At 47.9% G+C, this 26,137-nt stretch overlaps 1 long non-coding RNA gene across 5 annotated transcripts in view; it reads left to right on the forward strand.

Annotated features, from left to right (window-relative positions):
• The first annotated feature begins 430 nt into the window (after window positions 1–430).
• Window positions 431–26,137, forward strand: part of LOC121074808 — a 43,298-nt gene continuing 17,591 nt past the window's right edge. For 3 of the 5 annotated variants that reach the window (XR_005822547.1, XR_005822551.1, XR_005822549.1), the window contains exons 1-6: window positions 431–3,025; window positions 11,144–11,257; window positions 16,936–17,053; window positions 18,541–19,103; window positions 21,288–21,438; window positions 24,249–24,433. This is a non-coding gene — a long non-coding RNA (uncharacterized LOC121074808). The remainder of the gene's footprint in view (window positions 3,026–11,143; window positions 11,258–16,935; window positions 17,054–18,540; window positions 19,104–21,287; window positions 21,439–24,248; window positions 24,434–26,137) is intronic. The other 2 variants (XR_005822548.1, XR_005822550.1) reach the window with 1 other exon arrangement.

Genomic DNA, 26,137 nt, shown 5'->3' on the forward strand with positions numbered 1-26,137 from the left:
CCCTCTCATTTGAAGTTAGTTAGACCTGGATTAGAGTCATAAGAGCCACCTTATACGACTGTGTTCATCTGTTTGCCTCTCAGTCTGCCTCCCTTTTTTTCATTTCTTGTTCCCTGCCATCAGATGGCTTCTCTGCGTCTTTTTCTTTCGCACAGTTCTCCCCTTCTCCAGGAGAGTTGTGGGGGTTAGCTGGGTCACGTTGGTGCCTGGCACTGCATGGAGGACCCAGTAAAGGTAGATTGCTTTAAAAATAGAAAATGAAAGAATTAACTCTCCAGAAACCCACTGGCCATAATTGCTTTCCTGAAGAACAGTGAGAAGAGGCAAGCAGCTATGATACTTCCCTTGAGTACTCTCTTGGGCTCTAATTATTTTCAGCTCAGGCTATTTGCTGTGTCTGATAAGACTTCTCTGTCTAATAATCCTTACTGGCTCTCCCTTCCAAGCACTGGCCCAGTCTTGCATCGAACCCCTGTAAACTTTCTGCACCCACATCATCTCACAACAATCTGCTGCCTATTATATGATGAACCATCTCCTTTCACTTGCTGTGGACCTGTTTCTGATTACTTTCCTCTGATACTCCTAGTTTGTGCGTTGGATGAGATGGTTAACAGGCAATCCCCACCCACCCCTCCAGTCAGCTCGGGATTTTGTAGACCTCTGTTAAATTGTCCTGATCTTTTTTTTTTTTTTTTTTCTAGGCTGAAACTTCCCAACCCATTTGGTTGTTCCTTATATAGAAGCTGTTCCAGACCCGATATTGCACTTGTCCTTCTGTGAACCTTTCCCAGCTGTATTCCTTCTTCTTTGCACTTCTGTAGCTATGTGGTGACACTATCCATGTAACTACCTGGCTGCTTAAAGGGAATTTATGTGCACAGTGTGTTGCTGCAGTGACCAGAATTAGCTGCGTGTTTTGGAGAAGCTGGCCCTTATTTGCAAAGGCTTTTATTACATGAACCTTTTCAGTGAAACTGCAATTATTATGAATCCTGAAAGAGGACTCTCTGCAGCTTCCAATTACAATTCTGGCTGCATCCAATTTGAATGTCATTTGCTATTTAGGGAACATTTGAAAATGCATTTTGGGAGGTGTCTTTCATTTCATTTATGGAGGCTAACATTACTTCTAATGCTAAAGGAAATTAAAAAGTGCTTCCTGCTTAGAATCAATTAGTTTAATGAAAAAAAAGTTGGTTGCTATATGGTGGCCACATGGCAGCATCTCTGTAGAGAGGAAACCAAGGTGGCTGGATGCAGTGCCAGGGTTGTGTCTGTGCTGCTTTGCAAGTTCAGCTGCACCCAGAACCACTTATTATAGCTTTGTTGGATTCTGAAACAGGAGACACGAGTGCTTGCTGCAAACCAAGCTGGGTCTGCAGTGAGGAACCACCTAGGAATGGTCAATAGCTGACACCTGATGCGAAAGCAGGTACTTTAGTTCAGATGGGCCAGTTTGGTCATGTGCCACTTCTTGTCTTCACCTGTTGGGAATTCAACAACGTGAGGGGGTAATGAACCAAGAGAATTTGCTCTGGGGAGCTCTGGTGTCAGGATCGGGGAATTTCTGGTTAACCCAGTCACATGCATTTCATTCAGATCGGGTGCTGACGTGTTGTTTCACCTTTGTTGGATTATCCAGACCTCATGCTGCAGGATGTATGTTGGCCGAGGGAAGGAGCTGACCCGGTATGAAACCTGCTGCTACGTGGTCTGAGCAGACTTGAGCCACCAGCAAGAGTCTGAACTGGGTCAGCACTGTGCACTCCGCATGAGGAACAGGATTCACAGTGTCATCTAACGATGCCTGAGAGTGCTTTCTTGTGCTTGTGTTTGTATTCACTCCTTCCTACCTGGAAACATGCACAAGTAGATTAAAAAAGCCGCTTAGTGGAGTCTAGCATTTAGTCAAGTGACTATTGGCTTTTTTCAAGGGTTCACCAAACTCCACTAAAAAGCAGGTTGTTATGTGTTAGTCTGGAGCCCTTTCGTTCAGCCTTAGATGTTTTTTATTCCCTTTAGGGTATTTACTGAAAGAACAAGAAGAAAATAACTCAAGGTGGCACCATGCAAAAATTGTATGTTAAGAATGAGAGTGTTACATTTTGGCTTTTCCTGGAACACAAGTGTGATACCTTGCCCCCTTTTAAGTCAAGTATCAGTTTAGAAGGAAAGGAAAAAGAAAAGGAATAATCCCCTACATCAAAATCCCACTAAAAGAAAACATTTCAATGCACATTTTTCCTTCTGTGTTTGGGGGGAGAGGTGGTAAGAGGAGGTTGGGTCAGCAGGACGTGAGGGAAGGCAGCACATGTGACAGATGTTAGTCATGTTGTTGGACACTCATCCTGCACTCACATGGCATCGGTGAGGATGAGGAGATGCAGGAATGTAAACAAAACTGTAAATAATTAATCATAATTGAACTCGTTCATCCAATAAAGCATTACCTGATTATGCAGCAGAAGTGCTTATATTTTTATTTTTCTAATTTAAGATGCATATTATTAAGGAATAAAGTAAAACATTTATTTAATCTCTGGGAAATATTTGTAACTTGGTTTGCAACTCAGAATCCCAAAAGCTTATTGTCTGGAAAACTCCAGAAATATTTGAATCTATTCTTAACTGTACGTCCTGGACCTTTGCCTTGATTGGGATGATGTATTTAAGCCGAGGGGAGACTAACACAAGCCTGGCCATGTGTTATGTACAATGGATTTTGCAGGCAGAGATTTAATAAGAGAGATTCATTATGTTTTGTTCAATGGTGCTGTTATCCATATGCTGCTTTTCAAAGCCTGGGTGCTTCCTGAAAGCATCTCAGCGTACTTTTAGGCTTGCCTGGTGTTTTGATTTTGCTTGAAAATGGAGGGCAGAGTTAAGGTTATTTATGTTATTTAACTCTGACCATAGCATCTCATTTGTTTTCCTGACTTGTTTTTTTTCAGCACCACCTCATTACTGACTCTTCTGGTTTTCAAGATGAGAGTATACTGCTTTATTTAAGGATATCTTTTAGGTGAGTCAAACATATCTATAAAGCATTCATCTGATATGTGCATGAACCGAAATTATGTTCCTTTTCACCCCAAACTGAGTGACCGATTAGTTAAAGCTTTCATAGGTGCAGCCATGTGTGGTTAAAACGAGCTGAAATCTAGACCTCATGGAGGTGATTAAAAAGATTTAATCAGACACTGCATTATGCTACATCATCCTGGTCCTGACATCTGAACTTGAGGGATGAGAGTCCTTGGTCTGTGCTGTCCAGCAGCAGTGGAAGATCAGGAATGGGGCTGGGTACAGGGAGGGGCTGGGCTGGTGGCCTCCAGGCAGGGCCACGAGGTGAGCTTGTTTCCACATTGTTGTATCTCAGCAGCAATTTGGTGATATGCAAAAAGCCAGCACCACGGTGAGTCTGTACCTGCCAGCCATGTGAAGCGTGCTTTAAAAGGGCACGGTAATGGCATGTCTCTCCCATTTGTTAAGGTCTTGGTGCACAAAAAGAAGCACACCTCTGGCTAAAAACGGGCCTTGCTGCAGTCTAGTGTGTGCAAGGGGAGTGCTGCTGAGAGGACTTGCTAACAAGCAAGAATGGAGGAGCCCGGCACAGGCAGACAAGCCCTTTCCCGTGATGGAGCCATGGAGTGTGCAGCAACCTGGTGCCCAGGAGCTGGAATGCCCCACTTAGCCCTGGGGATGCAGTTTGTTTCTGTGTTCTGGCCTTCCTTCCCCCTTGCTTGTTTAAACACTGATAATCTCTTTGGTACAGTGGGTATTTGTTATTGGACTTAGCTGTAAAGCTCCTGCAAAGCTCAGGGGAATGCAGGGAGCAGCTGGAGACATTCCTCCAATGGACTCAGTTAGCCCTCCGTGCCTCGTGTTCTTGTCCCCCCTCACCTCTTTATTTTGCCTACTCTCTTTTCACTGCTGTCTGTTGGCTTTCTGTATTCCACTTCATTTTCACTTTTCTGTTCCTGGAGCCTGCCACATGGCTTGCAGGGTTCCCATCTCCCAGGAGCCTGTAAGACAGCACCCTGATGGGACATCCCTACCCAGAAGCAGGAGAACCTTGGTACTAGGTAGGACAGATGCAACCAGCAAAATATAGTTGTTTTTTTTTTTTTTGTTTTATAAATTTCAGACTTCTGATAGTCAAAACGGATGGCAAAGCTCATTTCTTCTCCATCTCTTCATTAAGTGAAAGGGAAGAGCAAGGATCAGCTTGTCCAGCCCTTGTGCCTGCTCCCCCCAGGGGGAATGGCCATTCCCCGTGGCCATTGTGGGGAGGTCCTCAGAGAAATCCTGCCGGATCTAAACTCATTCCTACATAAAAGCATGTGGCCTTCTGTAGCAGATTCACAGCTGCTTGTGGCACGTGCCTCTCTCTGAGCCGGAGGGATGGGCCTGAGCAGGAGCCCGCTGGGATGCTGCATATTCACACTGACTCCAGTCAAGATACTCACCACCTTTCTCTGCTCTAGTCAGGTGGCAACGTTAAATATGACCACAGGCAGCTATCTGAAAGATTTAAGCACATCAGGCTTTTGCCAGCCATGCAGGTGAATGAAATTTTCCCTCCCTCTCCAGCTCTCCATAGAGACCAGCTCCCTGCTGCCTGGGTTGCCAGCCAGCCACACGCTAATTGGGGCTGTCATCAAAAGAAATGAGTTTCCAGGCGAGCTGAGTTCAAGCAGGTCTGGATCTGAAGTGTGCAGCTGCCCACTCCCTTTTGTCTCTCTTCCCCTTCTGTCTTTCCTTTTTCTTCTGTCTCCTCTGCTTCTTTTTTTTTTTTTTTTGAGGTTATTAGTGTAAATGTCCCCCTGTTATTAATTTTATTATTAATTAATGTAAAATGCCCCCTGACCAGGAGGGGTGAAGTTGAGCACACAGGTACCTCCAGAAAGGCACGCAGGCAGCACAGTGCGGTGCAGGGCTCTGCTCTCTGAGGTGTGGGTGTAAGGCTGGGTACGGGGACGTATTTCATGTCACGGAGCATCCCTGCCCTGCAGCCAGCTGCCCGGAAAAGGATGGGGAGGAGAAGCCCGGTGGGGCGGTCTCGGGCATGTGGTTAAGGCATCACAAAACTAGTGCGCTTCTGTGGGCTGGGCATGGGACCACAGAGACAGTGGTCATGCCAGAAGCTGTCAGCATCACGCATAGCCAGGCTGAGGTGAGGACACATCCGCAGTGCCGTGGGAATTGACTTCTCCTCCAGCCTGCATCTCTGAATCCCTCCAGGTAATCTCTGACTGCTCACTTGAAGATGCTCTCTAAAGCTGTGCCCCAAACAGGGCGGGTTTGCCCCTTCCATCAGGAGACTGCGAATCTTTGGCCTCTTAGTTGGTCCTCAAAGCATCAGACTTGCACATTGATCTTTCGTACCATCTTGGTCACACAGGCCACGTTGCATCCCCTTTCCGTGCTGGCAGTACCGCTAATGGAGCTGGGCTCAAGCTGGATTTCTTCAGCATTTCATCTTACTTTGTTTGGCTTTAATGGCTGGGCTTTGCTGCTGCCCTGGAGTGACCAGCACTGATCATTCCTCTTTCAGGCTCCCTTCTCGATGCAGTGCAAATGTAATTTTTGTCCTCGGAGCATTACCAGTTTTAATAGCACTCTTAATGCTCTGTTGTCTCGTTGTTCTGTGACCACAGTAAGGGTGGAAGTGTGATGGGGCCTTCTGTGTTGCACCCGTAAGGAATTTGGGAATTTTTCATTTCCATCACAGAGAACATTGAGCCGTGCCTTTCCAAATGCCTGTCCCCTCCAGGCTTGTCTGGGACATATGAGATATCTGGGCCCTGATGTTCCCGAGAGACTGAACTGGGCAAAACTCATCAGAGACACGGATTTTGGCTGCAACTCTGGTACCTCTTCTGAGATACCCTCCCTGATACCACCCTTGGGGACCAAAGCCACAAAAGCCTGAGGGAGGGAACAGAGAGAGGCACGACTGATGGAGAGACTGCGTGGCGAGAGAGCCAGTGATTGCTTACCGGTCGGCTCGGAGGGTGGTGCTCCAGCTCTTGCAAGTGGCGTTTTGCTCCAGAGCAGATGCTGAGAGAGCACTGGCATCGGGGGCATGGGATTTATGTGGGGAGGAAGGGTGAGGAAGATGAGGGTGGATCGCACCCCAGCAACAACGTGACGACATTCACTTAGTCCTGTGCTGACAGCCGTGCTGTTAATGGAGTGAGAGGAGATAAAGGGTGGCTGATTGGAGGTGAGGAATGACACCGGTGGCTCAGAGCTGTGAATGGGATCTTCCTGTGAACATTTTTACCCTGCACATCACCACATTTCTGAGTGCTGGACTAGGGCACCATTGGAAGCCATCTCCCCCAAATCCCAGTTTTGTAGGGGAGGGGCTTCTCGGGGAGCCTCATCCACCACTGTGTGCTTCTTCTAACCCACAAAATTCATAGTTTGGGAGGTCACGAAGCCAAATGCTACCAATGGGTTCCATAAAGGGCTGGCTGATTTTATGGCCAATAATAACATTTGTAGTTATACATGCTACAGTAAGATAAGGCTAATCAATTCTCATGCTTCAGGTCAGCAGCTGATTGCTGCAGGGGTCAGGAAGGAATTATTTCCTCACCATTTACAGCTTTATTTAATTGGCCAGATGCATTAAGAACCTTTTAATTATTTTTTTCTCTTCTGTCCTCTGAAGCATATGGAATTAAGCACTTCCAGAGACAACATTCTGCATTGGTAGGGCACCGCTGCTCTTGTCTGGTCGGGCAAATCTTGCCTGTATTAATGAACCCTTTTAATGCTGGGATTTTTGCTGGAAGTTAGTAGCCTGTTTTTATTCATAAAAGGATATTTCATTAGTGCTTCCTGATAACTCAGAGGAAAATTCATTTGTTTCTTGTAAGTGAATGCTGTGTGCAGGACCTGCTCTGAATTTGGTTCCAGAACTGGATGGGAATTTTCCGCCCTAGTGCTAGTTACATGGGCATAGCAACTTGTGTAATTCTTGATTTCTATCTTACACTTGAAAAAATAAATTAAAAAAAAAAATCCAACTGGGGCAAATCCAAATTGAAGAGCTTTGTTTTGAGTTGAGTCAAATTGTTTGCTTTAAATGAACCAAAGCCTGCAGCTAGGAGCAAATGCAACACTAGAGAGCTTCTGCCAGAACTGATTTGGGGGAACTGTAATTGAGATGCTTGGTTCCTTGGCGCGGGCTGTCCTCTTCAGGGTGAGCTCATCTCCACTGAGCTCTGCTGTCCTACCTGCACCCAGAGGAAAGGGGCATCATGGAAAGCAGTCTGATAATGCCAAACTACCACTCCTATGGCTCCACACGGCTTTGCAGAAATGCACGCTAGTCATGTCCGGCTCTGAAATGACCTTCATCATCCTAATTAGGATTAAAAACAACTTTTTCTTGATTCTGTTCTGAACTTCACTTTGGGGGAAACTCCATTACATCAGTCTGCACTGGTTAAGCAAGCAGGGGAGCGCTGCACAGCTTCCTCACTCCATTTCCTCACTGCTGGCTGGAGCTGCACAGGTTATTGCCTGCCCCCAGGCCACCTCAGGATTTGTCCAGAAGCACCATTCTCTTTTATCAGGAAAGAAGACAGATGCAATCCATTTGAACTAAAAAATGCAAAGCCTTTGTCTCTTTAGATGAAGCCTGCAAAAGAATTTTTCATTTTGGAAGCTTTGCACTGAAACCTGTTTTTTTTTGCAGGGAGTGTTTTAAAAAATTAATATTCTCATTTGATTTAAAAGAAAAAGAAAGCAAATCTGGGATGTTTGAAATATTCTCTTTTAAATTAAAGTTCCAGATGCTCTGTGAGACTTCCAGATGAGCTAAAGTTTGCCCTGTTTCAGACTGAGCCACTATTATCTTTGAATCTGATTCTTTCCTGGAGTCTTTTTGTTTTCTTGTTTTGGCAAATTTTAGGAATTGCTGAAATTTTGTCTAACTTTGGAGAGGGAAAACTATCAAATGTCTCCCCTGCTCTTGCAGGACAGCAGCAGTATGCCCTTCCTTACCATAACCTGACATGTTTCTTTTAATGTGTATGCATAGGAAAGCTCCTGCTTTCATCCTGGCTGCAGTCAAAGAAAGATGAAATGCGAAATTCATGCCCCACGGGCTGGATTTGTTTGGACATGGGCAACACATGGCATCGAGTCTGTTCCCTGGTGGGTTGGAGCAGTTTGGAGGAGCAGATTTCGGGGCTGTGTCACCGCCCGTGTGAGTTCACCGTCCCTGTGCCTCCCACAAAGGGAGGGACTAGGCTTTTGCTGAGGGCGGCGGGGAGGGAATCTCCATCCCCATTCTTCAGCAAATCTTTTCCCAAAGGGTTTTGTTCAAGCCATCCATGGAGAAAGAGAGGGGGGCTAAATGAACGCTGCTAAAGCCCATGTATTCAGGACAAAATCAGTTCTACTCTCTGATGCAGGATTTGACTTCGCCAAGAAGCTTAGTGAGGACGGGAAGGGTTGCACACACTTTGAACGTACGTGCTTTGAGCGAGCAGGAGAGCACTGCGAGGGCTGACAGTGAGGCCACCAGGCTGCTATGCATCCTCCTCACTCGACTCCTGTCCCTCTGGTGCCTGAGCGCATCGGGGATTTCAGGGTACATCTCGGAGCCAGTGTGCTCCACAGCCCCATGATTGCAAGAGGGGTTAGGAGAGGCGAGGAGATGCAGGGACAGTGCCTGGGATGAGGTGACAGAGCGGGCTGTCACAAATCCATGCTGTCACCCTAAAGCTGTCAGTGCTGCTGGGCCATGTCGTGATCTGCAGTAGTCACACCTCTCTTTTGCACTTATTGAGAGATAATAATAAATTAATTGAGGCTTATTAGATAGATTAATTGTAAAACTGAGGTGAATTGCCTCCTTCTTTCTCCATCTGTATTCACTAGCCTTCCACAATCAATTAGATGCTGCCCATTGATATTTCAGCCTTTTTCAATACCAAGGCAGCAGTACTACGGTTCGTGCATTGAGCTGGAATGGTGTAGACCAAAAAATCATTATTGTCATTGCTTTAACATAGATTGGGAAGAGTGGGGTTCACCTGCTACAGCTTGAACCTCTGAAAAATGCAAGAAAAAAATCATAAATTGCGTTAATGCTTTTTGTGGTGGTCTGCCACCTGCTGAGCAGCGAGGGCTGAAGGGATGTGTCTGTTTGCTCACTGGTCAGAGCCTCCAAAAAGGCTGTCAGGGCCTGCTGGGGAGGTGCTGGCCCCGTTTCCACCTCTGCAGCCTCAGTTCTGCCCCAGCTTTGGATGTAGTGTTCAAGTTACAGCCAAGTTCCCTCTCGGTGGAGCTGCACAGAAGAGAGGGAGATTTACACCTGTTCTCCCAACTGGAAAAAGATCTGCTATTACAGATTAAATGTTGAAACTTTAAAAATGCAAGTTACTTCTTCATTTTGATACTGCATAGCATACTGTACAAATGGGAGAAGCAATATAGCTAGTAATTGCAGACAAATTCTCTATTTCCTTTAATTGTTTCCGTAACTTGATTTACTTTTGAAATACTCTGTGGATGCTTTGCTTGTTTACCACCTCTTTGTGTTGCTATCACTTCTTCTGCCTTAACTGATGAAGCACATTCATCATTTCTTTTCATTTGCTGTAGACAGACACAGTTGCTCTTAACAGCAGCTTGCTCAGAAAAGGAGCTTCTGGTAAAAACGGTTAATATCAGTCTAGAACAGAACAAGGGATTTGTAGGGAAAAGGCAGAAATAGCGTGCATCTGAAGAAAGCATTGTCTGAGCATCATTTCAAGAGCACTGAGGAAAATGTAAGCAGGATGAAGCAAGTCTGTGGGTAGGGGAATGGAAGGTTGGGCAGTAGGCATAGCTGGGGAAACTCGAGGAGTTGTTGCTGAGAGCACGTCTCGTCTAGGTCCTTGGACCATCAGGGCTCCATGTCCATGGCACCCATGAGAGGTCGATGCCCTCTTGGGTATCCTGCTGCTTCCCCTCCCCATTGCTGCCTTTCCCCTCCCATCTCTCAGCTCCAAGGATGTGACTCTTACCTAAACTGACCTGGTTTGGGCCAAGTTCTGTGTCCTGCGTACCACTGGTTGTAATGGTTTGTCTCCGGACAGTTTTCCTCCCTTGTGTGGGGTCATTCTCCTGCTGGAATTCATGGATATTTGTTAGTTTCCCTGGGGATGCGTCTTGAGACACTGAGCCTACTGGACAGGCTCCTCACTTCTCCTTTACTGTGCTTTTTGTGCCTCCCGTGCAGGCCACCTCTGCTGCAGTGCTGCTGGGTTCCCATCTCCTTCCCCTCCTCTTCCTCTTCCCCTTCCCCTGAAAATGTTAAAACGATCAGGGCAGGGAGCTGCCTTGTCCCTGCTGCCTGCACTGCCACACGTGCTTGCTTATGGTGCTCTCTGCAATAAGCACCACAAATAACCCAGAGACCCACCTCGGTCTTTTCCAGCTTCAAGCACTAGCCTCTCTTGCAGAACCGTGCCTCCTCTCACCTATTTCTTCTGCCCTGGGAATCTTGAATTCGCTTCTGTGCAGCGGTCTGGCTTCGAGCGAAAGTGCAGACAGCTATCAGCCTGCTGAGACTGGTTGGTAGCTGCGAATCAGGGTGTTTTCCTGGGAGCTTTGCAGGGGGAGAGCAGGGGAGATATGAATTACATCCCTGCAGGCTGTGGAGGTATCTGATGCGGGATTCCCACACCTCCAGGGGTTTTGTGTGAAGTTGTTCCTGTTTCAATCAGTGCAACCCTTTGTGTGTGATGCCAGGCTCGGGAAGCCCGACCAGCTGTAACTGGCACGTAGGTGAAGGAATGACTGCGTAATTTTGCCTCTACAGAATTTTAGAGCATGTTTCTTGGTGTGATAACTTGATTGTCTGCAAGCTGCTGCCCATCTCGTGGGCTAGTGTGCCTCATGTCCATCAAAGCTGTATTTTTTCTTTAAGATCTTTGCTTGGATTCTGCCCTGTATGCTAGCCTTCATTTCTCTCTCTTGTTGGTGTTTGGAGACTTCCTGAGATTTGGGATGGCTCAACCCTTCCAGGATGGAAGTGTGAGCAGCTGGCTAGAGCACAGCTGAGCTTCTACATGTGCTGGTAAACCCCCTAAACTTCTTCTAAGTGTGTTTTTGGTGCCAGTGTGTTCAGTGACTCTGCCGGAAATGAAGAAGAGGAAGGATGCGACCTGGAAGATACGTCCATAATGTGGTTCTTCAAAGAGTTCACGACTACCCTGGTACCGTGTGTGGTTTAAAGAGGGAGGTAAGATTTCTGAAGGTGGTTATTTCCATGGAGCGGTGTTTGCACAACACGTGCCAGAAGTTGCTGCTGTTTTCTGGGGACAGCTGAGTGCCTATCTCCACAAAGCTGCCTGCATGCAACAAAGGCTGTCTGGGGATGCTGGCTGATTGCTTTTAATTTTGCTGTGAAAATAACCTAAACTGACTGAAAAAAGCATTTCAAAGATGACTTCCTGATTGTAAGCCAAAGCTGGGGGCTGCCTTATATAGATGTTTCCTAAGCATTTTCTTTGGCAATAATCAGCCCAAAAGCTGGTCTCAGAGGAGGGTCACACATGAGAGTTATTAACAGAGGTTTTTACGAACATGAGACTCGCACTCAAATTTCAATTCAGATGAAATATGCCAATTGAAGTGTATCTTCCCCTGTCGCTTTTGCAGAGGGAGATTTTATTAACACCGATTGCATGGAAACGGAGGTCGGCTGTTCTGCCCCCACGTAGATAAAAAGACATTAATGCACTTAGGCTGTGACAGCGAAGAGCAGCTGGTTTTATTTTATGTTCCTTTTGACTTCAGTGGGAGTTTCGCATGAGTAGTGCAGGACTTTTGGGACTGGGTTCAATGACAGATCCTGCTGGTGAGAATATCTGGAGGAAGGGCTGTGAAGGAGCAGCCTGCTGTCAGCCCGCAGTGCAGAGCAACGATGGCAAGATATAGGGTGACCCCCAGCACTGCGATGGCACGGATAAATGGTGAGGACCTCAGGAATGCTGGGAATGGAGGAGTTCTGGGATGTGCAGGTGCTCCCAGGTGGATGAGGTGTGGATGCTCAGCCCAGGCGTGCTGAGTGCTGGTGCACCTTGCTTCAAAGGGCTGGGGACGCGCATGGGGTCATTCCTGCTGCTCACCCCGCAGGGCTCGAGCCGCGGCCGCTTGCTTGCCTTAGCTTGTGCATCCTGGTCTTCTCTGCAACAAATTCATTTCTCAGTGCCTCACAATAGAAATGGAGAGATGAGCTTTCGTGTGGCCCAGGCAGCAGACATGGAAAGCTGTGGGAAAGGACTGTGCCTGATGTGGGGACGCCTGCCCGAATCCATCCGTGAGCCTGGTCCCATGCCATGGGCTGGTGCTGTTCAAAAGGGCGAGGAATTAAAGCCCCGCACGCTCCGCTCCCGCCTGGCGCAGCCAGCTGTGATGATGGATGTATCTCTCAGTCCTCGGCAGGAATTGTACAACACCTCATGACTGCGCTGCCCGATCGATTAGTACATCTCCTTCAATCAAGCAGACTATTTTGTGCGAGCCTGAAGCTGGCTTTCCGAAACGTGGGCTCCAACCTGTCTGCGCATTTTGCAGCTCATAGACCACCTCCCTGCTGGAGGGGTGGGATTTGCTTCAGCAAAAGCTTTCTTCTTCTAGGTCATCTAATTCAAAGCTTCTGATAAATAGGCTGCTCGACATTTTTTGATATAAAGGTCAACATCCTCTGATAGACTTGAGGATTTTAAGATAAGTGGAGGAAATGGCATTGGTAGGCTGATTTTGATAATGATACTAATCTTGTGTCTGATCTTTGATAATGATACTAACCCTATCGGTGTGCTGCTCGTATCTCTGAAAATGCGACTGGTATTTTTTTTGGCAGAACCAATGCCGATTAGAACAGAGTAGCTTTACCGGAGACTCTAACTTGTGCATGGGCTGCTGTATAAAATGCAGAAAAGGAAGCTTGAATCGTTTTTAGGGCAGATTCAGTCAGAGTAATTGTTTTTGGCTGCATATGGTCACAATCTCCTGAGTCAGCTTTCCCAAAACCATTACGTATTTGCTAATTAATTATTGCAGTGATGAGTACACATTTGATATACCAATTGAAATGCATTTCCGGGGGCAGACTCTCTTTTTTTGGAGAACAGTTCCAAGTGCTAGAAATCCTTTTATTCAGGCAGAGGACAGGGACTGCCCTTTATCAGTAGTACTGAGGAAGGCAAGAGGGCCGAGAGGGTTTGGGTGAGCTCTGTGCTTTGGGAAGCCTGAGAAGTGCTTGGGATGTGGAAATGCGGGTTTAGACCTTCTCAGGCTCAACAGCACTAGGACCTCGGTCTCTGTGGCTGGACGCTTGCTGTTAAAACAAGGTTTTGCAGTGAACAGAAATGGCAAGTTTTCCTCCCCAGAGCTGCTTGGCCAGTCTGGTTGTGGTTGTGCTTCTGTGGGGCTGAGCATTGTCCCCTCTCATGGGAGCTTTCTCCTTGTATAAGAAGCAGAGAAGGTGGGTTATGGAAGAAGCTCCTGTCACCTTTGGAGACCATGGCAGAGGCTGTGTGAGCACCAGACTGCACAGCACACAGACTGACGTGTTTCTCATTCCTTAGAAGACTCGCCCAGCAGAGCTCTGAGGGTTCCTGGGGACATCAGGGCTGGCGAGGTCTGGTTTCAAGTGTATCTGTGCATCTGGGGGCTTTGGTGCCGCTTGTGAATGCTAATTAAAATTTTCTCAAGGTAGGGTGATACGTAAATGGCCCTCTAGTTTCTAACATGATTTATAGTATCAGTTTTGAGGTATTCTTAGAGCCAGGTAACTTGCAGTTTGTTTGTCTTCTCTTTAAACTCCTGTTTTTCCGAAATCTGTAAGGACATAATTATCCCTGATGCTGTCACCTGTCTGTTGAAGCTTGGTTGAAATAAGTCAATAGCTTCAAAACTTACCAGGGATGCACACAACCACACTCCTATGCAGCGTGAGTGATTCCCTTGGAAATTAGGCTGAAAAGGTAAGATGGGCTCACAGTAATGCACAGTCTCTTTTTTCTTGTTATTTTTTTTTGTGTTGTCCTCCGAAGAGCATCCGAGTGGCATGCTGCCGTACTTGCCTCTTTGCAGAAGTGCTGGATCAGCAGAAACGTAATGGATCTCTCTCCTTTAGTAATGTTTAGTGCAGAGAAAATGCTTCTCCCAAGGGGAACAGCTTGTGCAAACCCTAACATGGCATACCCTGGCCTGGCAGGGGAGACAAGCACGAGCGATACCCTCAGGATCTGTGCAGTGCGTGTGGCCAGAGCCTGTGCTGCGAGGGCACCCGCCTCTGCCCGGGCTGGTAAGCTGCCTCCAGAGCTGCAAAATGCAAGCAAACCTTTCCCTCTTCCCAGCTGTCTCATGAGAATGCTGATGCTTACGTTACCCTTGTCGGCATCCTTGGGATTGTCTCCTCGGTTAATTGCCTAATTGGTTTGAGTCGTTCATTTGTAATTGTGCTGCCTTGGCCACTAATGCATGGAGAAACATCCCGCCTGCATTGTCCTCTCTTCATTTTGACATTGGTGGTTTTTTCTTCTCAACAGCTTCGTGTCCAGCATTAGAACATGGCTCGTGAGGGGCTGCTCTCTGCCTTGCACCCTTTGTCTCTGTGCATTGCCACCTGCCTCCCACAGCCCCCGCAGCATTCGTCCCTGCAGCCTGTGGTCTACCACAGGCATGCATCAAAATCCGACGAGTGTCCCCCATCAGGTAGGGCAGTGCTGCTCTGAGCCTGGCTCACGCCAAGGGCCTGTAGATGTTCGATTCCTTTTACAAGGTGCCCAAGTGACTTTCTGGTGTCTGAGCCACAACACTGGAGTAAATGCTTTTCCCATCTCCCACCACAGTAGACTCTGAAACCCCAGTAGAAGCAACTTATTCATGTTACTTGGCCGTTGCTGCCAGGAGTTATCTGCCCTAGCAGAAGGGAGTTTGCTTTCTGTGTGTTTGTTAGGCTCTTGCAATTGCTTGCTCCCTGTAGAGAGAAGTATGAAACCCCTTCCAGGTGACATTTGCAGAAAAAAATCAATTGTTTATCAACATCCTGGCAATCAATAAATGCAGTGATAGGTGCAACTGTCTCTATTGGAGCTCGGCATTGATTGCTAAGTAGCCAGCTTTTTGCTAAAGCCACTTGTGGCTGGAGCGTGGCCATTTCTGTGGGACTGAGGGATGGATCTTGGAGCAGAGATCCTGGGAGGAGCAGAGACCTGAGGGGTGCCTTGTGCTGCCCGAGCCCATCCCTTCCACAAGGCAGTGGTGCTTATTGCTTGGGGCTCATTCTCTTTGGCCTGCTGGTCTCTGCTGTCTGGCAGACCTCGGGAGATGGTTGGGTACGTGTGGACAGATAGCCAGCGTGTCTGGTCTCTGGGAATTTCCACGCCAATCTGCAGTTTCACGGTGACGAAGGGAAACCCGGGACCAGAGACAAACCCCAGTTCCTCAGTCCCAGAGGAATTCACCATCCATTTCTGAAGTCTAAAGTGAAGCTGTGCCCATTTGTCCATCTTTACTTGAAGTCCCCAGGGTCTCCTTGCTGCATCCGAAGTGCCCCCATGCCTGTATTGTTTTTCCCTCCCTGATTTCCTCGGCAGCCTTGGCTTAGCACTGGAACAGATTGCATGGACGAGGACCTGATACAAGGCTTGGGTTCCTGCTGGCGGGGCAGATGATGGTGCTTGCTTTCAGCACCCTGTGCCAGTATCTCCAGGCATCCTTCTCCTTCCTTCAGTGCTGCCGGTGCCCAGCGGGTGCTGGCTGTGCCCAGAGCTGCTCCCTCTGCTCAGGACACCTGCAGGCATTCACACTTGCTTGCAGCTGACTTGGTATCTCACCAAACAAGGGAATTCAGGTGGCTCTATCTGCACAGGGTTCCTGCACCTGAGCTTTCCCTGCTAACCAACTCTGAGGTCTTCCAGTGATAGCCGACGTGGCCAAGATACCCTCTTACAAAAGATACAGCACAGGAGTAGGGCTGGAAGAGTTAACACTGGCAGCTCGCAGACACGCTGGAGAGTTACATCATGTTGCTGTGGAAACTAACTTTCTGAAACCACAGTGATGTATGGTAAAGCTTTGGGTCAGCGGGTAATAAATTCTGTTTAAAAAGTGATTTTTTCCCCATCTGCTGATGTAAACATCATTAAGAGAAATGACGGCTGAGAGATGGATTTCTTTTTATATCAATTTTCAGACAAAGAAAATAATTTTTTTATAATAAAAAAAGTTGCTGGAAATCAGAGTGTGCTATAAATAATAAAATAAAGAAAAAGCACCGGTGATAGAACAGAAATTTTCCCTGGTGATTGGTTTACAGCTTTCTGTGATTTAATGGTAACTTGCAGTTGCCTGTGGGAAGAAGCTGCAGCAAAGCCCTGGATGTGCTCCGTGAGCTGGCAGCCCGGCTGGCCTTAGGAGGAGGCTTTTCCACTGCTGTCAGCCCAGGGTGAGCGGTGTTTGCAGCGATGCCTGAGCCCTGTCTTTCTCCTTGGGCTGCTCTGCTTGGCTCTGGCTGTGCAGGGCCTCTCCTGCCAGACCCGCTCGTGTCTTGGTAGGACGCTGTGAGCTGCCCTTGCTGAGGATGTAGCCTGGGTGAGTCTCCTCAGCATCCTGCTTTCTCTGTTCGGTGCTGGTCAGCCTGGTCTTGATGCTGGCTTTACAAATTGCTGCCTAAATTCCAAGCTTTGAGGACTTCAGAACATCGCTGCAATACAGTTCCTCCGTGCTGTGTGTTTTCTTGCCCTGCCCATTGCCACTGAAGGCTATGTTTCCTACTGCCTGCACTGTACCAGGGCCTGCCCTGCTGCTCTTGGGATACTCTGTAACACAAGGGTTGATTTCTATTTGTTGTTATTACTATTAATTATTTTGTTCTGTTCTGTTTTCTTTCTACCCTTTACCCAGGAGGGTCTGGAGCAAGGGAGCAAAGCTCACTCCGTTTACACAAAGCAGTGTGACAGTCCCAGCTAACTGCAAGTGTGCCTCTGGGAATGCAGACAAAGGTGTCACCGTGATTAATGGGGTAATTAATAAGCAATTAATGTGCTTCAGAGCATGGCTATGCCTCTTATCCCAGACATCCACTAAGCACTGATGCACTTTCTCTGGTGACCATCAGAGTTCAGAGCAGCTTGGGCTGATGAAGATGATGCTTGCAGATTGTGATGCCAACAAGAGCTCCTCAGTGCCACTCTGCACTGACACAATGGGAAGTCTGCTTTGGAGGGAGGGAAAGGAAAATTGTGTCTCTTCTCTTCTCTTCTCTTCTCTTCTCTTCTCTTCTCTTCTCTTCTCTTCTCTTCTCTTCTCTCTTCTCTTCTCTTCTCTTCTCTTCTCTTCTCTTCTCTTCTCTTCTCTTCTCTTCTCTTCTCTTCTTCTCTTCTCTTCTCTTTTTTCTTTTTTCTTCTTCATTTTTTAGCTAATTGACAGGATTAAAAATAATTCAGTGGAATGCCCTTGAAATGAGTGCTCTGAAATTTCCTTCTCTGGTGGTTCCTCCGTTCACATCCCTGAACTCTGAAAGCTGGCCCACGTACAGACACCCCACCTGGCGTCACAAATTCACATTCCCCTGTCCGACAGTGCTGCTCTTGGCTGGTCCTTCTGCCTCTTTGCTCTCCCAGCTCAGCCTGCATTTTCACGTCCCCTCTCACAGCCCACACAAGCCCAGGGCTCTGTCGCGCCTGGGTGGGTTCCCTCAATCATACTAAATCCCATCGAGGTGCTATGTTAATGTCTGGAGCTGAGCAAGAAGCGTATTTTCCATTTCATGGCAAAATTGCAGAGTTTAATTTAAATGTATTTTTTGTTCTGAAATGTCCCTGTGAAACCATTTAAAAATTGTTTACATATTTTGAGTTGATTTTTTGGCATTTAAAAGCAATTGGAATATAAAAAAACTTCTAAGTGCAAACTTGTTTTAAAACGAAAATCAAACTATTCCATGCCCTCAAAATAATGAAACATAATGTTTTGATGTTATCAAAACACCTGGGTCATATTTTTGTCTGGAATCAGGAACGTGTAGACACTGACGTGTCCAGGTGAACCATTTCCTTTGCCAGAACTCAGTGTGCTCTGGATGGGAAATCCCCAGGCAGCTCTGGCAGTAGCAGCCAAACCTGGCCTGCTTGTGTGATGCCATCCTTTCAACTCCTCAGCCTCAAAGCTTGTGCTCTACGAGCCATCCCAAAGGTGATAATTAATCAGCAAAGCTACTTTGTAGAGAAAGAGGAAAGATGATAGCAAAAAAAAATAACATTCATGAGCAGTGGTGTAGCCAAGGAGGGGAACGAGGGCTTGCCGAGGCACCCAAGTATCTTAGAGAATGTGAATGTTATAATGCAGTGTGATAAAAAAAGAAATGAATGTGATAAAAAATGTTGCCCAGGCCCAAGCATGTATGTGGCTTTGAGCTGTCTGGTGTGCTCTCCTGGCTTGCAGACACTCAGCTGAGGAGCGCCTCCAGGAATGCGGGTCATGTCTCTTCCCTGTGCTTGGATTTTGCAGGCTTTCTTCCCCTGGCTCAGTGTGAACCCATCTCTCAGTAACGGATGGAAGGAATTCAGGGGAAGGAGGTGAAAGATAACACAGCTTTGACGTGACAGAGATGAGAAATTTTGCACTTTGTCATCGACTAATGGGAACAATAGCAGGAATGAAAGCTGACTGGTTGCTTTTGAAAAGCAGAGGAGAGAAACAACCGACGTGCGAGATGACAAGAAACATCTTCCCCTGAAGGCCAATATGTGTGTCATTTGAGCTCGATGTTCTGGTCATCTCAGTTATTTAAGTGGCCTCCAGTCACGAAGAGCTGGAGCATTGCTGGGGAGCTGCCCGCGTGCTGCGTGAGGACAAAGATGCTCAGCTGGGAAGACCCTTTTCTTAAGCACGTGCCTGAATTCGCTGTGGCTCAGACATGCGCAGCAGCACGGAGACCAGGTGGCCCGGGCCTGGGGTATCGGAGGGGGCTCCTTGCCCGCCATGTCCTTGTACACTGGCCTTCAGGAGCTGGGTCATCCCTTTACACCCAGCAGCTCTCCCTGACCTGCCTGTTGCCCATGGCATGCCTCGTAAGTGCACCCCTTTGTGTTTTTATTTCTCAGGTCCAGCCTGGCATGTGGATATTTGAAAGGCCATTTGTAGTCAGCCCGTGTATCTGCAAACACAGCCTGCCTACTGTAACCAGCTCGCTCGTGTCATCATTTACTGCTCCTCCAATATTTGTGTCAACTGTGATCTTTGCTGGCAGCAAGCTCATGTTTTGCCTTCCAGATCGTGGAGAAAAATCTCCCAACAGCCTTGGGCTGAGAACAGAGCTTTGTCTGAACCTCACCATGCTCGCCTGAGCTCCTGAGGCACCGGTGGCCTCCCCCACTTCGGAGGAGTCAGGATTTCTAGTCGAGATCCCTAGTTCTTCCGCCTCCATTTTGCCTGCCGAGCAGAACAATAGGCCATGCACTGGGGAAGTTGTTTTAGCCGCGGTCTTAGCTTGACAGCAGTGACGAGAGGGCAAATGATCTTTCTGTCAGCATAGTGAAAGCCATTGCACGCTATTGATTTTTTTTAATCACAACACCCCATTTAGAGCAGTGCAAAATGTTGCTTTAAATATTAATGCTTTTCCCACTGCTTTCTCCCTTTGCCCCCATGCCCTCCCATTCCAGCACGGGTCCCAGGCAGTGGGGCAGCTGAGGGATGCCCACCGAATGAAGGAGGGCTGTACATAAAGCACTCAGCAGTGCCCCTTTAACATAGGAGCAACTTGACTTTTATTGCCAGTGCTGAGAGCATCTACAAACATAGATTTAGAATCAGCCTCCAGACGTAAGATACAGCTGTTATATTTTTTCTTTCTCCCTTTATTTTTTTTCTCTCTCCTTTGTACTAATGTAATGCTTATTTAGGAACTGCAGCCATCTGTGTCTGCTATGGATGGCACTGTTAAATTTGCTATTGCTTTCTTTCCCCTGGTTTGATGAGACTCCCAGTGCACAGAAAATTTCCCAGGACAGCAGAGACTTTCTTTGATTGCTTTTTTGATTCCCTCCAAAAGAGAATGTTCACAGTGCTCTTTCTGTCCCGGAAAAAGGTCAGCAGCCAGAGAGCTGAGGATCCTGCCTTACGTCGGGTTAATGAGGTGAATTTATGAAGGTCTGGCCAGACAAGAATGTTGTTGAAAGTAGAGGTGGTGGTTTTATCTGCAAATAAAAAGGGAGGGAAGGAGGAAGGGCTGGGACCAGAACCCTTCCCGTTCCTCTGAGCAGCTTGTGGCTGATGGTGAGACAGCTCACGTGGGAATTGGGACAGTTGCTGTACTCCAGGGAATTTTCAGTGTTTTTCAAGTGGAATAATTCTGACTCGACAGATGGACAGGGACCTATCCCAAGTTAACAATCTGGCGATCAGCGCGCGCAGCGGGAGGCTCAGGCACAGCTCCGTTCCAGCCAGGCAGAGCAATGATGGGTGTGTGGTTTTGCCATCAGGCACTTGGCTATTTTTGTCAGGCGAGGCAGAAGTTGATTTCTTCCTGTTTTGTCGCTGAGTTGCTTGCAAATGGCTCATGTTCACCCTTGTGAGGGAAGGTAAATCTTAAAAATATCTATGAAGAGAAGAAAAAATATCTTTTTCTTTTGGGCAAAGCCCTTGTAGAGTGAATTGCTCCAGAGAAAGTCACAAGTCCTACAAGTTATTTACATTTTAATCCCCTTCTCTTTGTTTTCATTTAGTGTTTTCTCTATTATCTGCTCCTTTCAACTCTTCCCCATGGAACCATAGCTTCTTTTTGCAGCCCGGGCCCTCTGCCTTGCTAATAGCCCTCTTTGCAGAAAGGTTAACAGCAAGTTTCTCTGAAAATACTTTGCCATCTGATGGGGACCAGGCATCGGGTGGTGGAGGTGCTGCTTTATGGTTTGTAGGAGCTGAGGAGTTGTCACTTTTCCTACCACAAATCCTTTGGCTGCATCGGTTTGGACACCCAGGGCTGTTCCTTGTCCCCTGCTCATACTCCTCCTCCAAAGCAGTTTTTAAATTGCCTTGCCATCTCCCAGGCTGGGACAAGGAGTCATTTGAAATGGTCATAAATGGCCCGGGGTTCAAAACCACAGTAGAGACTGTTGCAGTAATGTGATGGTGTACGTGGTTAAGTTCCAAATATCAGGAATATTGGTTTGATTTTCTAGGGTGCCTGAAGTCACAGGCTCATTGGAAGCTTTCAGCTGTCCCTGGACTTTTATTGACGCCTCTCCATCTTTCAGATCCAGGTAGTCAAGAGCACACGGTCATCTCCTTACGCTGCTGCCATGCATCGCAGAACTGTTCCCTGGGATTTGCTGCTAGGATCCCATGGAGCCTGTGGCACATTTGCTCCTGAGCTGGCAATTTGGACTCGTACCTGCAGTGCTGAAGGTGCATACACACACAACTAATACTTAAGAGCTTTGCAACATGGTTTTGCAGCTGTCAGCATGATGAATGGATGTTATGTTGTATTTCCTGCTTTATCAAATACTAATTATGTATATGATAATTCTGAGCATCGCGGTTACTTTTGGCTCATTTGTTTTTCAGTTTCCAGAGACATAATGGGATATTTCGACACCCCCACTCCCATTCTTGAAATTCTGCTTTAATTGCTTCTCTTTGGCTTTTGCTTAAGGTTTCCAACTCTGATGGGTCAGTGTATTGATCCTGCACTTTGATAAGGTCAGCAGAGATCAGCTGTGACATTTCGAGGAGATTTGCTCCTCCCCTAATGGGCTTAGTCATCAAAGAGTTTTTCAGGGGATAGGGCAGGGGGGAGATTGAATTTAAACTCTTACATATGTTTATTTAGGCAGTCTTGTAAGGTTCTGAATGGCGATATCGGTTGAGAGCCTAGAGCGTCTGCTGTGCAGGTTGAGAACTCTGCACAGCAGAGTTATTGAAGCTCTGTGTTTATGACCCTCATTAGAGCAGGTGCTGTCCGGGTAACTGACCAGGTGAGATGGCACCAACTGAACCCAAAAGGGTTCATGATAGAGCAAAACCAGTGGCCCTGCTCCCCAGTTCTGCAGAGGCTGGGCTGCGCCTCCAGCGTGGTGCCTCCAGCCACAGCTAATCTTGGATGATTCACAGGAAGATGAGAAAAAGAAATAGCAAGCAACATCTGTCTGGCCAAATGAGCCTGGAGGAGGAAAATAAATAAATGAATTCCTTCCTTATGTCTGCAGGCGACCAGCTGAGGTCTTGGAGAATGAGATTTGACTACAGCTATCGGCTCAGTGAGGAGCTTCGAGGCTTAGCAGCAGATAACGCAGAATTTCCTGTTCTTGTCGTGGCTCGAGGAAGGAGGAAGCGAGCAGGGGCACGCATGGGTTCCCGGACCGGAGGCGTGCCCTGCGCCATCCAGTCCCACTCCCTCCAACCCTGGGGCTTGGGCTTTCTCCCAGGAGCTGGAATAAAGCCTAGCTGCTCAAAAGTTATCTCCTGCTATGCTAAAGATGTCAAACGATGAGGGCCCACACCCTTGCAAGGTCCTCCAGTGTTCGGGTTCCCTCCCTGCTGGGAAATTGCACTGTATTTTGGGATTTATCTGACCTGAACTTCCAGGCATTGAATCTCACCACGTCTTTGTCGAAGGCCTGGGAAGTCCCCCGCAACCTAGGATATTTCCATGTTTAAGATGTCTAGACATCTTGTGATCTCCTAAGCACCTCTCTGACAAACCGAGCTCAGCTGTTAGTTTTCCCAGCGCTCAGATATTTGGGTGGCCTTCAGTTGAAAGCCCCCTGGTGTTTCCCCTCGGCTGGACACAGGCTGGGAGGGAGCAGGCAGTGGGAGAAGGCTAGCTGCTTGCACATGGTGGCTCTGCAGCAGCCCCACGGGGCGTTGCTGTCACCCATGCATCCTGCTCGGCCAAGCCCAAGTTATTTCATGCATTTGTAGGGTCGAGCAACTGGTATTGAGCCCAAACCTACAGTTAACCTGCCCCAGCAGGCACATCTGCCCACAGCCCCCCAGCTCTCTTGGGAGGGGACATGTTGATGTGCCCTGTCTCCAAGTGGTTCATGAGGCTGCTGAAGTAGACACAGTTGTTTTTCCTGCCTAAGACCTTCAGATATCCCCTGGAAAAGCTCTGCAAATGCAGAGCTGTGCTACACTCTTGTTAAAGTCAGGGGTGTTGTTTCTTTCATAAGGAATCATGTAAATGGGAGTAAAAGAGGGAGTTAAGGAGGGACAAAATGGGGAGCAAAAGAAGGAGCAGATGCAAATAGCCAGAGAAAACCTGGTTCCTGTCCCTGCTTGGACGAATATTCACTTATTCCATGGAAAGCATCTGCAGTCCTCAGTGGAGCTGGTGCTTTCTGAGGTAATCTCTCCCATTGTAACTAGCTGTAATTTGCATGCGTTGTTCCCAGAGGCATCCTCTTGCATTTGGTTGCATCAGAACATATTTCTCCACACGGCAGTAATGTAAGTAGGCGGTGTAGACTGGGGGTGACCAGCTTGTGGCTGAGGGACTGCATACTGCTGAACAAATCTGCTCGTGTGTCACGTCATCTGCTTGGTCCACATAGGGAGGTTTATCCTCTTGGATCTGCTTGGTCACTCAGATCAAGGGGCCGTCGATCGGGGCAGACTGACACCTGGTAGGCCAGGGAGATATAAATGTATTTAGTGGTTCTCTAACAGGCTATGAAGCCTGCTCCTTGTATCTGATCTCATTTACCCTCCTCTGCAACTTGTCCTGTCCTCATTATGTGACCTCGCTTTCTGCTGTCTATAAACGTTTGCAGCCAAGAGTATCACTCCAGAAAATGGTGGATAAAATGCCAAATGGTGTGGACAGGGAGCAGAGCATTGGCATTGATCTAAACTGCCTGGAGAACCCTGCCGATCTGAGAGCAAAAGCTTTTTGTTGGTGTTTTTGGACTATGAAGTGAGGCCATCAAGTTTTCAGGATATCCCTGGCAATGGCAGAGCAATTCAATCATGCTGCCTTATCAGATTCTCTTTGTCTGTCTTATCTTTCCCCTCTCTTCACCGTCAGGATAGGAAATGCTTTCTCTAAAGGGTTAGTTATATGTTGCTATGATGGGCAGCTGCAGTCTTTAGCACGGTAAGCAGACACCAGACTATGAGGTAGCTTAAAAATTCAGCTGTGTATATGGCCAATGAAACATCTGGCCTCCAGGTCCACCCTGACTCACGTCCTGCACACCCTTGTGCCTTTTCAGCATGGGGCTTGCTGTCAGACTCCCCCAGGAAGGGGAAGACGTGTTTGCTGAGATCGTTGCTGGAGGAATGATCCTCGCCATGGAGCCTTTCCAGGGCACTGCTCTCTGGAATGCTCCTGGCCCTTGCTCTTCTTGGAAGCTCTGCTGAGACATCTGTCAGCTCAAGCCCACAGAGGGAGGCCAAGGTAGGTCACGTTTTAGTCACTTCAGCTGACTTTTTCTCACGTGGATCTGAATTATCTCAAGGAACAGAACAGCTTTGGGTATTCTGGCCGTGGTCCCAGCCCTACCCCTGCAAATTCTGCACAGCTCTGTTAGGAGAGGGCAGTGTGAGGGAGTGGGGTCGGGTGGCAGGTCTTTGCCAGCTGGGATCTCACCAGATCGTGCGGATGGGTTCAGTTTCGTACTTGGGTTAATGCTTTACAGACACTAATTCTGGACAAGAAGCAATAGCTCCAACAGTGTTTAAAGATGGGATGAGATCTGTAGGCCTTGTTTTGCATGGAGCAGGACAGTGGAGTGCTCAGAAGTGGATTTAGGACATACAGCTGCCTTGTTTCTGGTTTGCTTGGACTTAGAGCAGCCACAGGGCTCCCACAGTTCAGAATTTGTCCAAGGTGCCTCAGTATCTCCAAGCTGAAGGGTGCTGAGTGTGCTGTGGTGGTTGGAGCCCACTTGAGAGCCTTCCCATGTGTTCCTGGCTGCTGTGACATGGTGTGGGCTGCACTGGCAGTGGGGCTGCAGCGAGCAGTGAAAGAGGTGCAGGATGGGCCCTGAAATGCCTTGGTAAGCTGGTTTGCAAAATCTCAGTGTCAGCGGTGCAGTCAGCATCTCCCTGCTAAGAGAAGGAGGCAGGCAGCTGAGGTTTCCCATTTTTTCCTTCCTTTTCTTTCATTCTAATGCTCCTGTTAAGCTCTCTTCACTGTGCTCACCGTAATGGTCCCTCACTTGGTTTATGTCCTTCAAACTCTTCCCTTTAAACACTTAGTCATCACTTAGCTAAACTACTATATACAAATATAGCTCTTTTGATCTTCCTACGTAAATCAATACCTCCTGCCCTTTAATCTTCTTAGTGGCTTTCTCTGAACTCCCTCCAATTTACTATCTGTCTTTGAAAGTGAGTTGTCTTTTGGGCCTGATTCTCCACAATTTCAAACTTCCCCAAGTCCCGATACCTGCCCACAGCAGGAGGACGTGGTGGCTCCCCACCACTCTGTTTATGTAGAAGGGATACAAAGACTTAGGTACCAAGCACCACTTGTCCCGTTGGACTCCTGTGGCTCCCACAGACAGCCTGAGCTGTGCCAGAGCCGAAGGGTGATGGAGTCCAAGGCTGTGGTCCCAAGGCAGGTCTTGCAGGATGCTGAAGGCCACGGTGAAAGTCAGCCTCAGTGCTTCTGTGCCATTTGAGGTGAAGGAGAGTTGTCCCACTTGGGCTATGGAGAGGCATTTCTGTACTGACTGGTGGCTGTAGAGATGCATCCCATCTTCTCTGCAGCAGTAGAGCCCACGGGTGCAAGCAAGCCCAAGAGAAGTGAAGATTTGTCCCCTCAGAATGGGTAATGCAGGTGTCCCTTCCCGCATGGGGCAGCTCCCCCTGCCTGCCTGCTGGTGGGACCTCTCCAGCCATGGCTGGTGGGGTGAAACCACCGGGATACTCAGCTCAGCAGGAACCCAGAGCTGGGAAACCCGTGTGTGGTGTTGGTGGGCCGAGAGGCACTTGTCATCACTGCACAGGGAGGGATCGCCACGTCCGCTGTGTGGTAGCAGCTGGAGCACTGGGAGGTCCTGCTGCCGTATGGTGGGAGGTAACCTCGTGCCTTGCGTCACACAGGGGGCAAGAATTAAGGCCCTTTGTATCATAGAATCATAGCATGGCTCAGGTT

Source organism: Cygnus olor, chromosome 9 (assembly GCF_009769625.2).
Source record: "Cygnus olor isolate bCygOlo1 chromosome 9, bCygOlo1.pri.v2, whole genome shotgun sequence".
Lineage (NCBI taxonomy): Eukaryota > Metazoa > Chordata > Aves > Anseriformes > Anatidae > Cygnus > Cygnus olor.